At 39.4% G+C, this 13,440-nt stretch overlaps 11 non-coding genes across 11 annotated transcripts; all 11 read right to left on the reverse strand.

The window, feature by feature from the left end:
• Nucleotides 1-682: 682 nt before the first annotated feature.
• LOC140031413 (5S ribosomal RNA) lies at nt 683-801 on the reverse strand. The gene has a single exon (XR_011835334.1). It is a non-coding gene; the product is annotated as a 5S ribosomal RNA (ribosomal RNA).
• A 1,122-nt stretch (nt 802-1,923) lies between these two features.
• LOC140031414 (5S ribosomal RNA) lies at nt 1,924-2,042 on the reverse strand. Its single transcript, XR_011835335.1, has one exon. It is a non-coding gene; the product is annotated as a 5S ribosomal RNA (ribosomal RNA).
• A 1,122-nt stretch (nt 2,043-3,164) lies between these two features.
• Nucleotides 3,165-3,283, reverse strand: LOC140029597 (5S ribosomal RNA). Its single transcript, XR_011833503.1, has one exon. It is a non-coding gene; the product is annotated as a 5S ribosomal RNA (ribosomal RNA).
• A 1,122-nt stretch (nt 3,284-4,405) lies between these two features.
• Nucleotides 4,406-4,524, reverse strand: LOC140029598 (5S ribosomal RNA). The gene has a single exon (XR_011833504.1). It is a non-coding gene; the product is annotated as a 5S ribosomal RNA (ribosomal RNA).
• A 1,122-nt stretch (nt 4,525-5,646) lies between these two features.
• LOC140031416 (5S ribosomal RNA) lies at nt 5,647-5,765 on the reverse strand. Its single transcript, XR_011835337.1, has one exon. It is a non-coding gene; the product is annotated as a 5S ribosomal RNA (ribosomal RNA).
• A 1,122-nt stretch (nt 5,766-6,887) lies between these two features.
• LOC140031417 (5S ribosomal RNA) lies at nt 6,888-7,006 on the reverse strand. The gene has a single exon (XR_011835338.1). It is a non-coding gene; the product is annotated as a 5S ribosomal RNA (ribosomal RNA).
• Nucleotides 7,007-8,128: 1,122 nt separating this feature from the next.
• Nucleotides 8,129-8,247, reverse strand: LOC140031418 (5S ribosomal RNA). Its single transcript, XR_011835339.1, has one exon. It is a non-coding gene; the product is annotated as a 5S ribosomal RNA (ribosomal RNA).
• A 1,122-nt stretch (nt 8,248-9,369) lies between these two features.
• Nucleotides 9,370-9,488, reverse strand: LOC140029599 (5S ribosomal RNA). Its single transcript, XR_011833505.1, has one exon. It is a non-coding gene; the product is annotated as a 5S ribosomal RNA (ribosomal RNA).
• Nucleotides 9,489-10,610: 1,122 nt separating this feature from the next.
• On the reverse strand, nt 10,611-10,729 carry LOC140031419 (5S ribosomal RNA). Its single transcript, XR_011835340.1, has one exon. It is a non-coding gene; the product is annotated as a 5S ribosomal RNA (ribosomal RNA).
• Nucleotides 10,730-11,851: 1,122 nt separating this feature from the next.
• LOC140031420 (5S ribosomal RNA) lies at nt 11,852-11,970 on the reverse strand. The gene has a single exon (XR_011835341.1). It is a non-coding gene; the product is annotated as a 5S ribosomal RNA (ribosomal RNA).
• A 1,122-nt stretch (nt 11,971-13,092) lies between these two features.
• Nucleotides 13,093-13,211, reverse strand: LOC140031422 (5S ribosomal RNA). The gene has a single exon (XR_011835343.1). It is a non-coding gene; the product is annotated as a 5S ribosomal RNA (ribosomal RNA).
• Nucleotides 13,212-13,440: the final 229 nt, after the last annotated feature.

Here is a 13,440-nt window from a genome sequence, read left to right on the forward strand (position 1 = left end):
ATCAATTTCTCACAAAACTAATTACATAATCAAGTAATAAAAATTTAAATAAATGATTCCAAATCAAATCTAAAATAAATTAAACACCGTAAAAGTGTTTTATCCCAAGCAAAATATAAAATAAATTAAAACAATACAAAAGTGAAAAATAATATAATATATTATTTGTCCAAGTATAATAATTTCAACTTCACACAAATTAAATAAATTCGTTTAGGATTAAGTAATTAATGCCTTTGAAAAAAAGAATAACTTAGTTTAGTTAGATAAAATTATTTTTATGTTTATTAAATTATTTTTAATTCGTAAACGGGTCATATCGGGTCATATCAGGTCACCACGGGTTGACCCGAAATCGACCGGTTTTCTTTTCGGGTTCATCGGGTCCAACCCGATTCTGACCCGAATTCCCGAAACCTCAACCCAAACCCATTAATTTCGTGTTAGGTTCGTGTCGTGTCGAAAATTGCCACCCCTAGTTGCGGTGATACATTTGCGCCGACAAATTTGAGCGACGATCCGGGCTTTGATCGAGCCGTACCGTTCCTGATTTGTCTCGCGCCTTCAGATCCTCCTTCACGCTTCGACAAGAAGCAAAATATTAAGCAATCGTTCCGACGGAGCTAAATTACTACAGGATAAAGAACGAATAGGAAATTTGGATTTCGAAACAAAAAAGAGAGGGGTGCAACACGAGGACGTCCCAGGGGGTCACCCATCCTAGTACTACTCTCGCCCAAGCACGCTTAACTTCGGAGTTCTGATGGGATCCGGTGCATTAGTGCTGGTATGATCGCACCCGCCATGTTCCTTTCGCGTTATTCTTTTAAACTACCCCGTCCTGCGAAGCAGTGTGGCTTTTCTAGACCGAAATTCATTTTAAGCGTCAATTCAAGCATTTTCCTCTTATCCTTTTATTTATTTACTTTATATTTTTTTTTGTTATTGATTTGCACGCTGTTTTTTTCCCTCATCCCGCAACTCTAAATTATCATGAAATCAATCCTTCACGCTTGCAGTTAGGGGTGGCAATTCGGGTCCAAATCAGGTTGGCGGGTCGGGTTCGGGTCAACAGACCCGCCAGAAAATCTGTTGACCCGAACCCCGACCCGCCAACCCGTGACGGGTCAGGTATGCTGACCCGAACCCGAAAATTTCAGGTTTACGGGGCGGCGGGTCGACCCGAAATGACCCGAAACTTAATTTTAATTTATTAATTTATCACTGTAATTTCTAATAAAATCAATTTCTCACAAAACTAATTACATAATCAAGTAATAAAAATTTAAATAAATGATTCCAAATCAAATCTAAAATAAATTAAACACCGTAAAAGTGTTTTATCCCAAGCAAAATATAAAATAAATTAAAACAATACAAAAGTGAAAAATAATATAATATATTATTTGTCCAAGTATAATAATTTCAACTTCACACAAATTAAATAAATTCGTTTAGGATTAAGTAATTAATGCCTTTGAAAAAAAGAATAACTTAGTTTAGTTAGATAAAATTATTTTTATGTTTATTAAATTATTTTTAATTCGTAAACGGGTCATATCGGGTCATATCAGGTCACCACGGGTTGACCCGAAATCGACCGGTTTTCTTTTCGGGTTCATCGGGTCCAACCCGATTCTGACCCGAATTCCCGAAACCTCAACCCAAACCCATTAATTTCGTGTTAGGTTCGTGTCGTGTCGAAAATTGCCACCCCTAGTTGCGGTGATACATTTGCGCCGACAAATTTGAGCGACGATCCGGGCTTTGATCGAGCCGTACCGTTCCTGATTTGTCTCGCGCCTTCAGATCCTCCTTCACGCTTCGACAAGAAGCAAAATATTAAGCAATCGTTCCGACGGAGCTAAATTACTACAGGATAAAGAACGAATAGGAAATTTGGATTTCGAAACAAAAAAGAGAGGGGTGCAACACGAGGACGTCCCAGGGGGTCACCCATCCTAGTACTACTCTCGCCCAAGCACGCTTAACTTCGGAGTTCTGATGGGATCCGGTGCATTAGTGCTGGTATGATCGCACCCGCCATGTTCCTTTCGCGTTATTCTTTTAAACTACCCCGTCCTGCGAAGCAGTGTGGCTTTTCTAGACCGAAATTCATTTTAAGCGTCAATTCAAGCATTTTCCTCTTATCCTTTTATTTATTTACTTTATATTTTTTTTTGTTATTGATTTGCACCCTGTTTTTTTCCCTCATCCCGCAACTCTAAATTATCATGAAATCAATCCTTCACGCTTGCAGTTAGGGGTGGCAATTCGGGTCCAAATCAGGTTGGCGGGTCGGGTTCGGGTCAACAGACCCGCCAGAAAATCTGTTGACCCGAACCCCGACCCGCCAACCCGTGACGGGTCAGGTATGCTGACCCGAACCCGAAAATTTCAGGTTTACGGGGCGGCGGGTCGACCCGAAATGACCCGAAACTTAATTTTAATTTATTAATTTATCACTGTAATTTCTAATAAAATCAATTTCTCACAAAACTAATTACATAATCAAGTAATAAAAATTTAAATAAATGATTCCAAATCAAATCTAAAATAAATTAAACACCGTAAAAGTGTTTTATCCCAAGCAAAATATAAAATAAATGAAAACAATACAAAAGTGAAAAATAATATAATATATTATTTGTCCAAGTATAATAATTTCAACTTCACACAAATTAAATAAATTCGTTTAGGATTAAGTAATTAATGCCTTTGAAAAAAAGAATAACTTAGTTTAGTTAGATAAAATTATTTTTATGTTTATTAAATTATTTTTAATTCGTAAACGGGTCATATCGGGTCATATCAGGTCACCACGGGTTGACCCGAAATCGACCGGTTTTCTTTTCGGGTTCATCGGGTCCAACCCGATTCTGACCCGAATTCCCGAAACCTCAACCCAAACCCATTAATTTCGTGTTAGGTTCGTGTCGTGTCGAAAATTGCCACCCCTAGTTGCGGTGATACATTTGCGCCGACAAATTTGAGCGACGATCCGGGCTTTGATCGAGCCGTACCGTTCCTGATTTGTCTCGCGCCTTCAGATCCTCCTTCACGCTTCGACAAGAAGCAAAATATTAAGCAATCGTTCCGACGGAGCTAAATTACTACAGGATAAAGAACGAATAGGAAATTTGGATTTCGAAACAAAAAAGAGAGGGGTGCAACACGAGGACTTCCCAGGGGGTCACCCATCCTAGTACTACTCTCGCCCAAGCACGCTTAACTTCGGAGTTCTGATGGGATCCGGTGCATTAGTGCTGGTATGATCGCACCCGCCATGTTCCTTTCGCGTTATTCTTTTAAACTACCCCGTCCTGCGAAGCAGTGTGGCTTTTCTAGACCGAAATTCATTTTAAGCGTCAATTCAAGCATTTTCCTCTTATCCTTTTATTTATTTACTTTATATTTTTTTTTGTTATTGATTTGCACCCTGTTTTTTTCCCTCATCCCGCAACTCTAAATTATCATGAAATCAATCCTTCACGCTTGCAGTTAGGGGTGGCAATTCGGGTCCAAATCAGGTTGGCGGGTCGGGTTCGGGTCAACAGACCCGCCAGAAAATCTGTTGACCCGAACCCCGACCCGCCAACCCGTGACGGGTCAGGTATGCTGACCCGAACCCGAAAATTTCAGGTTTACGGGGCGGCGGGTCGACCCGAAATGACCCGAAACTTAATTTTAATTTATTAATTTATCACTGTAATTTCTAATAAAATCAATTTCTCACAAAACTAATTACATAATCAAGTAATAAAAATTTAAATAAATGATTCCAAATCAAATCTAAAATAAATTAAACACCGTAAAAGTGTTTTATCCCAAGCAAAATATAAAATAAATTAAAACAATACAAAAGTGAAAAATAATATAATATATTATTTGTCCAAGTATAATAATTTCAACTTCACACAAATTAAATAAATTCGTTTAGGATTAAGTAATTAATGCCTTTGAAAAAAAGAATAACTTAGTTTAGTTAGATAAAATTATTTTTATGTTTATTAAATTATTTTTAATTCGTAAACGGGTCATATCGGGTCATATCAGGTCACCACGGGTTGACCCGAAATCGACCGGTTTTCTTTTCGGGTTCATCGGGTCCAACCCGATTCTGACCCGAATTCCCGAAACCTCAACCCAAACCCATTAATTTCGTGTTAGGTTCGTGTCGTGTCGAAAATTGCCACCCCTAGTTGCGGTGATACATTTGCGCCGACAAATTTGAGCGACGATCCGGGCTTTGATCGAGCCGTACCGTTCCTGATTTGTCTCGCGCCTTCAGATCCTCCTTCACGCTTCGACAAGAAGCAAAATATTAAGCAATCGTTCCGACGGAGCTAAATTACTACAGGATAAAGAACGAATAGGAAATTTGGATTTCGAAACAAAAAAGAGAGGGGTGCAACACGAGGACTTCCCAGGGGGTCACCCATCCTAGTACTACTCTCGCCCAAGCACGCTTAACTTCGGAGTTCTGATGGGATCCGGTGCATTAGTGCTGGTATGATCGCACCCGCCATGTTCCTTTCGCGTTATTCTTTTAAACTACCCCGTCCTGCGAAGCAGTGTGGCTTTTCTAGACCGAAATTCATTTTAAGCGTCAATTCAAGCATTTTCCTCTTATCCTTTTATTTATTTACTTTATATTTTTTTTTGTTATTGATTTGCACGCTGTTTTTTTCCCTCATCCCGCAACTCTAAATTATCATGAAATCAATCCTTCACGCTTGCAGTTAGGGGTGGCAATTCGGGTCCAAATCAGGTTGGCGGGTCGGGTTCGGGTCAACAGACCCGCCAGAAAATCTGTTGACCCGAACCCCGACCCGCCAACCCGTGACGGGTCAGGTATGCTGACCCGAACCCGAAAATTTCAGGTTTACGGGGCGGCGGGTCGACCCGAAATGACCCGAAACTTAATTTTAATTTATTAATTTATCACTGTAATTTCTAATAAAATCAATTTCTCACAAAACTAATTACATAATCAAGTAATAAAAATTTAAATAAATGATTCCAAATCAAATCTAAAATAAATTAAACACCGTAAAAGTGTTTTATCCCAAGCAAAATATAAAATAAATTAAAACAATACAAAAGTGAAAAATAATATAATATATTATTTGTCCAAGTATAATAATTTCAACTTCACACAAATTAAATAAATTCGTTTAGGATTAAGTAATTAATGCCTTTGAAAAAAAGAATAACTTAGTTTAGTTAGATAAAATTATTTTTATGTTTATTAAATTATTTTTAATTCGTAAACGGGTCATATCGGGTCATATCAGGTCACCACGGGTTGACCCGAAATCGACCGGTTTTCTTTTCGGGTTCATCGGGTCCAACCCGATTCTGACCCGAATTCCCGAAACCTCAACCCAAACCCATTAATTTCGTGTTAGGTTCGTGTCGTGTCGAAAATTGCCACCCCTAGTTGCGGTGATACATTTGCGCCGACAAATTTGAGCGACGATCCGGGCTTTGATCGAGCCGTACCGTTCCTGATTTGTCTCGCGCCTTCAGATCCTCCTTCACGCTTCGACAAGAAGCAAAATATTAAGCAATCGTTCCGACGGAGCTAAATTACTACAGGATAAAGAACGAATAGGAAATTTGGATTTCGAAACAAAAAAGAGAGGGGTGCAACACGAGGACGTCCCAGGGGGTCACCCATCCTAGTACTACTCTCGCCCAAGCACGCTTAACTTCGGAGTTCTGATGGGATCCGGTGCATTAGTGCTGGTATGATCGCACCCGCCATGTTCCTTTCGCGTTATTCTTTTAAACTACCCCGTCCTGCGAAGCAGTGTGGCTTTTCTAGACCGAAATTCATTTTAAGCGTCAATTCAAGCATTTTCCTCTTATCCTTTTATTTATTTACTTTATATTTTTTTTTGTTATTGATTTGCACGCTGTTTTTTTCCCTCATCCCGCAACTCTAAATTATCATGAAATCAATCCTTCACGCTTGCAGTTAGGGGTGGCAATTCGGGTCCAAATCAGGTTGGCGGGTCGGGTTCGGGTCAACAGACCCGCCAGAAAATCTGTTGACCCGAACCCCGACCCGCCAACCCGTGACGGGTCAGGTATGCTGACCCGAACCCGAAAATTTCAGGTTTACGGGGCGGCGGGTCGACCCGAAATGACCCGAAACTTAATTTTAATTTATTAATTTATCACTGTAATTTCTAATAAAATCAATTTCTCACAAAACTAATTACATAATCAAGTAATAAAAATTTAAATAAATGATTCCAAATCAAATCTAAAATAAATTAAACACCGTAAAAGTGTTTTATCCCAAGCAAAATATAAAATAAATTAAAACAATACAAAAGTGAAAAATAATATAATATATTATTTGTCCAAGTATAATAATTTCAACTTCACACAAATTAAATAAATTCGTTTAGGATTAAGTAATTAATGCCTTTGAAAAAAAGAATAACTTAGTTTAGTTAGATAAAATTATTTTTATGTTTATTAAATTATTTTTAATTCGTAAACGGGTCATATCGGGTCATATCAGGTCACCACGGGTTGACCCGAAATCGACCGGTTTTCTTTTCGGGTTCATCGGGTCCAACCCGATTCTGACCCGAATTCCCGAAACCTCAACCCAAACCCATTAATTTCGTGTTAGGTTCGTGTCGTGTCGAAAATTGCCACCCCTAGTTGCGGTGATACATTTGCGCCGACAAATTTGAGCGACGATCCGGGCTTTGATCGAGCCGTACCGTTCCTGATTTGTCTCGCGCCTTCAGATCCTCCTTCACGCTTCGACAAGAAGCAAAATATTAAGCAATCGTTCCGACGGAGCTAAATTACTACAGGATAAAGAACGAATAGGAAATTTGGATTTCGAAACAAAAAAGAGAGGGGTGCAACACGAGGACGTCCCAGGGGGTCACCCATCCTAGTACTACTCTCGCCCAAGCACGCTTAACTTCGGAGTTCTGATGGGATCCGGTGCATTAGTGCTGGTATGATCGCACCCGCCATGTTCCTTTCGCGTTATTCTTTTAAACTACCCCGTCCTGCGAAGCAGTGTGGCTTTTCTAGACCGAAATTCATTTTAAGCGTCAATTCAAGCATTTTCCTCTTATCCTTTTATTTATTTACTTTATATTTTTTTTTGTTATTGATTTGCACCCTGTTTTTTTCCCTCATCCCGCAACTCTAAATTATCATGAAATCAATCCTTCACGCTTGCAGTTAGGGGTGGCAATTCGGGTCCAAATCAGGTTGGCGGGTCGGGTTCGGGTCAACAGACCCGCCAGAAAATCTGTTGACCCGAACCCCGACCCGCCAACCCGTGACGGGTCAGGTATGCTGACCCGAACCCGAAAATTTCAGGTTTACGGGGCGGCGGGTCGACCCGAAATGACCCGAAACTTAATTTTAATTTATTAATTTATCACTGTAATTTCTAATAAAATCAATTTCTCACAAAACTAATTACATAATCAAGTAATAAAAATTTAAATAAATGATTCCAAATCAAATCTAAAATAAATTAAACACCGTAAAAGTGTTTTATCCCAAGCAAAATATAAAATAAATTAAAACAATACAAAAGTGAAAAATAATATAATATATTATTTGTCCAAGTATAATAATTTCAACTTCACACAAATTAAATAAATTCGTTTAGGATTAAGTAATTAATGCCTTTGAAAAAAAGAATAACTTAGTTTAGTTAGATAAAATTATTTTTATGTTTATTAAATTATTTTTAATTCGTAAACGGGTCATATCGGGTCATATCAGGTCACCACGGGTTGACCCGAAATCGACCGGTTTTCTTTTCGGGTTCATCGGGTCCAACCCGATTCTGACCCGAATTCCCGAAACCTCAACCCAAACCCATTAATTTCGTGTTAGGTTCGTGTCGTGTCGAAAATTGCCACCCCTAGTTGCGGTGATACATTTGCGCCGACAAATTTGAGCGACGATCCGGGCTTTGATCGAGCCGTACCGTTCCTGATTTGTCTCGCGCCTTCAGATCCTCCTTCACGCTTCGACAAGAAGCAAAATATTAAGCAATCGTTCCGACGGAGCTAAATTACTACAGGATAAAGAACGAATAGGAAATTTGGATTTCGAAACAAAAAAGAGAGGGGTGCAACACGAGGACGTCCCAGGGGGTCACCCATCCTAGTACTACTCTCGCCCAAGCACGCTTAACTTCGGAGTTCTGATGGGATCCGGTGCATTAGTGCTGGTATGATCGCACCCGCCATGTTCCTTTCGCGTTATTCTTTTAAACTACCCCGTCCTGCGAAGCAGTGTGGCTTTTCTAGACCGAAATTCATTTTAAGCGTCAATTCAAGCATTTTCCTCTTATCCTTTTATTTATTTACTTTATATTTTTTTTTGTTATTGATTTGCACCCTGTTTTTTTCCCTCATCCCGCAACTCTAAATTATCATGAAATCAATCCTTCACGCTTGCAGTTAGGGGTGGCAATTCGGGTCCAAATCAGGTTGGCGGGTCGGGTTCGGGTCAACAGACCCGCCAGAAAATCTGTTGACCCGAACCCCGACCCGCCAACCCGTGACGGGTCAGGTATGCTGACCCGAACCCGAAAATTTCAGGTTTACGGGGCGGCGGGTCGACCCGAAATGACCCGAAACTTAATTTTAATTTATTAATTTATCACTGTAATTTCTAATAAAATCAATTTCTCACAAAACTAATTACATAATCAAGTAATAAAAATTTAAATAAATGATTCCAAATCAAATCTAAAATAAATTAAACACCGTAAAAGTGTTTTATCCCAAGCAAAATATAAAATAAATTAAAACAATACAAAAGTGAAAAATAATATAATATATTATTTGTCCAAGTATAATAATTTCAACTTCACACAAATTAAATAAATTCGTTTAGGATTAAGTAATTAATGCCTTTGAAAAAAAGAATAACTTAGTTTAGTTAGATAAAATTATTTTTATGTTTATTAAATTATTTTTAATTCGTAAACGGGTCATATCGGGTCATATCAGGTCACCACGGGTTGACCCGAAATCGACCGGTTTTCTTTTCGGGTTCATCGGGTCCAACCCGATTCTGACCCGAATTCCCGAAACCTCAACCCAAACCCATTAATTTCGTGTTAGGTTCGTGTCGTGTCGAAAATTGCCACCCCTAGTTGCGGTGATACATTTGCGCCGACAAATTTGAGCGACGATCCGGGCTTTGATCGAGCCGTACCGTTCCTGATTTGTCTCGCGCCTTCAGATCCTCCTTCACGCTTCGACAAGAAGCAAAATATTAAGCAATCGTTCCGACGGAGCTAAATTACTACAGGATAAAGAACGAATAGGAAATTTGGATTTCGAAACAAAAAAGAGAGGGGTGCAACACGAGGACTTCCCAGGGGGTCACCCATCCTAGTACTACTCTCGCCCAAGCACGCTTAACTTCGGAGTTCTGATGGGATCCGGTGCATTAGTGCTGGTATGATCGCACCCGCCATGTTCCTTTCGCGTTATTCTTTTAAACTACCCCGTCCTGCGAAGCAGTGTGGCTTTTCTAGACCGAAATTCATTTTAAGCGTCAATTCAAGCATTTTCCTCTTATCCTTTTATTTATTTACTTTATATTTTTTTTTGTTATTGATTTGCACCCTGTTTTTTTCCCTCATCCCGCAACTCTAAATTATCATGAAATCAATCCTTCACGCTTGCAGTTAGGGGTGGCAATTCGGGTCCAAATCAGGTTGGCGGGTCGGGTTCGGGTCAACAGACCCGCCAGAAAATCTGTTGACCCGAACCCCGACCCGCCAACCCGTGACGGGTCAGGTATGCTGACCCGAACCCGAAAATTTCAGGTTTACGGGGCGGCGGGTCGACCCGAAATGACCCGAAACTTAATTTTAATTTATTAATTTATCACTGTAATTTCTAATAAAATCAATTTCTCACAAAACTAATTACATAATCAAGTAATAAAAATTTAAATAAATGATTCCAAATCAAATCTAAAATAAATTAAACACCGTAAAAGTGTTTTATCCCAAGCAAAATATAAAATAAATTAAAACAATACAAAAGTGAAAAATAATATAATATATTATTTGTCCAAGTATAATAATTTCAACTTCACACAAATTAAATAAATTCGTTTAGGATTAAGTAATTAATGCCTTTGAAAAAAAGAATAACTTAGTTTAGTTAGATAAAATTATTTTTATGTTTATTAAATTATTTTTAATTCGTAAACGGGTCATATCGGGTCATATCAGGTCACCACGGGTTGACCCGAAATCGACCGGTTTTCTTTTCGGGTTCATCGGGTCCAACCCGATTCTGACCCGAATTCCCGAAACCTCAACCCAAACCCATTAATTTCGTGTTAGGTTCGTGTCGTGTCGAAAATTGCCACCCCTAGTTGCGGTGATACATTTGCGCCGACAAATTTGAGCGACGATCCGGGCTTTGATCGAGCCGTACCGTTCCTGATTTGTCTCGCGCCTTCAGATCCTCCTTCACGCTTCGACAAGAAGCAAAATATTAAGCAATCGTTCCGACGGAGCTAAATTACTACAGGATAAAGAACGAATAGGAAATTTGGATTTCGAAACAAAAAAGAGAGGGGTGCAACACGAGGACGTCCCAGGGGGTCACCCATCCTAGTACTACTCTCGCCCAAGCACGCTTAACTTCGGAGTTCTGATGGGATCCGGTGCATTAGTGCTGGTATGATCGCACCCGCCATGTTCCTTTCGCGTTATTCTTTTAAACTACCCCGTCCTGCGAAGCAGTGTGGCTTTTCTAGACCGAAATTCATTTTAAGCGTCAATTCAAGCATTTTCCTCTTATCCTTTTATTTATTTACTTTATATTTTTTTTTGTTATTGATTTGCACGCTGTTTTTTTCCCTCATCCCGCAACTCTAAATTATCATGAAATCAATCCTTCACGCTTGCAGTTAGGGGTGGCAATTCGGGTCCAAATCAGGTTGGCGGGTCGGGTTCGGGTCAACAGACCCGCCAGAAAATCTGTTGACCCGAACCCCGACCCGCCAACCCGTGACGGGTCAGGTATGCTGACCCGAACCCGAAAATTTCAGGTTTACGGGGCGGCGGGTCGACCCGAAATGACCCGAAACTTAATTTTAATTTATTAATTTATCACTGTAATTTCTAATAAAATCAATTTCTCACAAAACTAATTACATAATCAAGTAATAAAAATTTAAATAAATGATTCCAAATCAAATCTAAAATAAATTAAACACCGTAAAAGTGTTTTATCCCAAGCAAAATATAAAATAAATTAAAACAATACAAAAGTGAAAAATAATATAATATATTATTTGTCCAAGTATAATAATTTCAACTTCACACAAATTAAATAAATTCGTTTAGGATTAAGTAATTAATGCCTTTGAAAAAAAGAATAACTTAGTTTAGTTAGATAAAATTATTTTTATGTTTATTAAATTATTTTTAATTCGTAAACGGGTCATATCGGGTCATATCAGGTCACCACGGGTTGACCCGAAATCGACCGGTTTTCTTTTCGGGTTCATCGGGTCCAACCCGATTCTGACCCGAATTCCCGAAACCTCAACCCAAACCCATTAATTTCGTGTTAGGTTCGTGTCGTGTCGAAAATTGCCACCCCTAGTTGCGGTGATACATTTGCGCCGACAAATTTGAGCGACGATCCGGGCTTTGATCGAGCCGTACCGTTCCTGATTTGTCTCGCGCCTTCAGATCCTCCTTCACGCTTCGACAAGAAGCAAAATATTAAGCAATCGTTCCGACGGAGCTAAATTACTACAGGATAAAGAACGAATAGGAAATTTGGATTTCGAAACAAAAAAGAGAGGGGTGCAACACGAGGACGTCCCAGGGGGTCACCCATCCTAGTACTACTCTCGCCCAAGCACGCTTAACTTCGGAGTTCTGATGGGATCCGGTGCATTAGTGCTGGTATGATCGCACCCGCCATGTTCCTTTCGCGTTATTCTTTTAAACTACCCCGTCCTGCGAAGCAGTGTGGCTTTTCTAGACCGAAATTCATTTTAAGCGTCAATTCAAGCATTTTCCTCTTATCCTTTTATTTATTTACTTTATATTTTTTTTTGTTATTGATTTGCACGCTGTTTTTTTCCCTCATCCCGCAACTCTAAATTATCATGAAATCAATCCTTCACGCTTGCAGTTAGGGGTGGCAATTCGGGTCCAAATCAGGTTGGCGGGTCGGGTTCGGGTCAACAGACCCGCCAGAAAATCTGTTGACCCGAACCCCGACCCGCCAACCCGTGACGGGTCAGGTATGCTGACCCGAACCCGAAAATTTCAGGTTTACGGGGCGGCGGGTCGACCCGAAATGACCCGAAACTTAATTTTAATTTATTAATTTATCACTGTAATTTCTAATAAAATCAATTTCTCACAAAACTAATTACATAATCAAGTAATAAAAATTTAAATAAATGATTCCAAATCAAATCTAAAATAAATTAAACACCGTAAAAGTGTTTTATCCCAAGCAAAATATAAAATAAATTAAAACAATACAAAAGTGAAAAATAATATAATATATTATTTGTCCAAGTATAATAATTTCAACTTCACACAAATTAAATAAATTCGTTTAGGATTAAGTAATTAATGCCTTTGAAAAAAAGAATAACTTAGTTTAGTTAGATAAAATTATTTTTATGTTTATTAAATTATTTTTAATTCGTAAACGGGTCATATCGGGTCATATCAGGTCACCACGGGTTGACCCGAAATCGACCGGTTTTCTTTTCGGGTTCATCGGGTCCAACCCGATTCTGACCCGAATTCCCGAAACCTCAACCCAAACCCATTAATTTCGTGTTAGGTTCGTGTCGTGTCGAAAATTGCCACCCCTAGTTGCGGTGATACATTTGCGCCGACAAATTTGAGCGACGATCCGGGCTTTGATCGAGCCGTACCGTTCCTGATTTGTCTCGCGCCTTCAGATCCTCCTTCACGCTTCGACAAGAAGCAAAATATTAAGCAATCGTTCCGACGGAGCTAAATTACTACAGGATAAAGAACGAATAGGAAATTTGGATTTCGAAACAAAAAAGAGAGGGGTGCAACACGAGGACGTCCCAGGGGGTCACCCATCCTAGTACTACTCTCGCCCAAGCACGCTTAACTTCGGAGTTCTGATGGGATCCGGTGCATTAGTGCTGGTATGATCGCACCCGCCATGTTCCTTTCGCGTTATTCTTTTAAACTACCCCGTCCTGCGAAGCAGTGTGGCTTTTCTAGACCGAAATTCATTTTAAGCGTCAATTCAAGCATTTTCCTCTTATCCTTTTATTTATTTACTTTATATTTTTTTTTGTTATTGATTTGCACCCTGTTTTTTTCCCTCATCCCGCAACTCTAAATTATCATGAAATCAATCCTTCACGCTTGCAGTTAGGGGTGGC

Source organism: Coffea arabica, chromosome 11e, assembly GCF_036785885.1.
Source record: "Coffea arabica cultivar ET-39 chromosome 11e, Coffea Arabica ET-39 HiFi, whole genome shotgun sequence".
NCBI classification, from domain to species: Eukaryota; Viridiplantae; Streptophyta; class Magnoliopsida; order Gentianales; family Rubiaceae; genus Coffea; species Coffea arabica.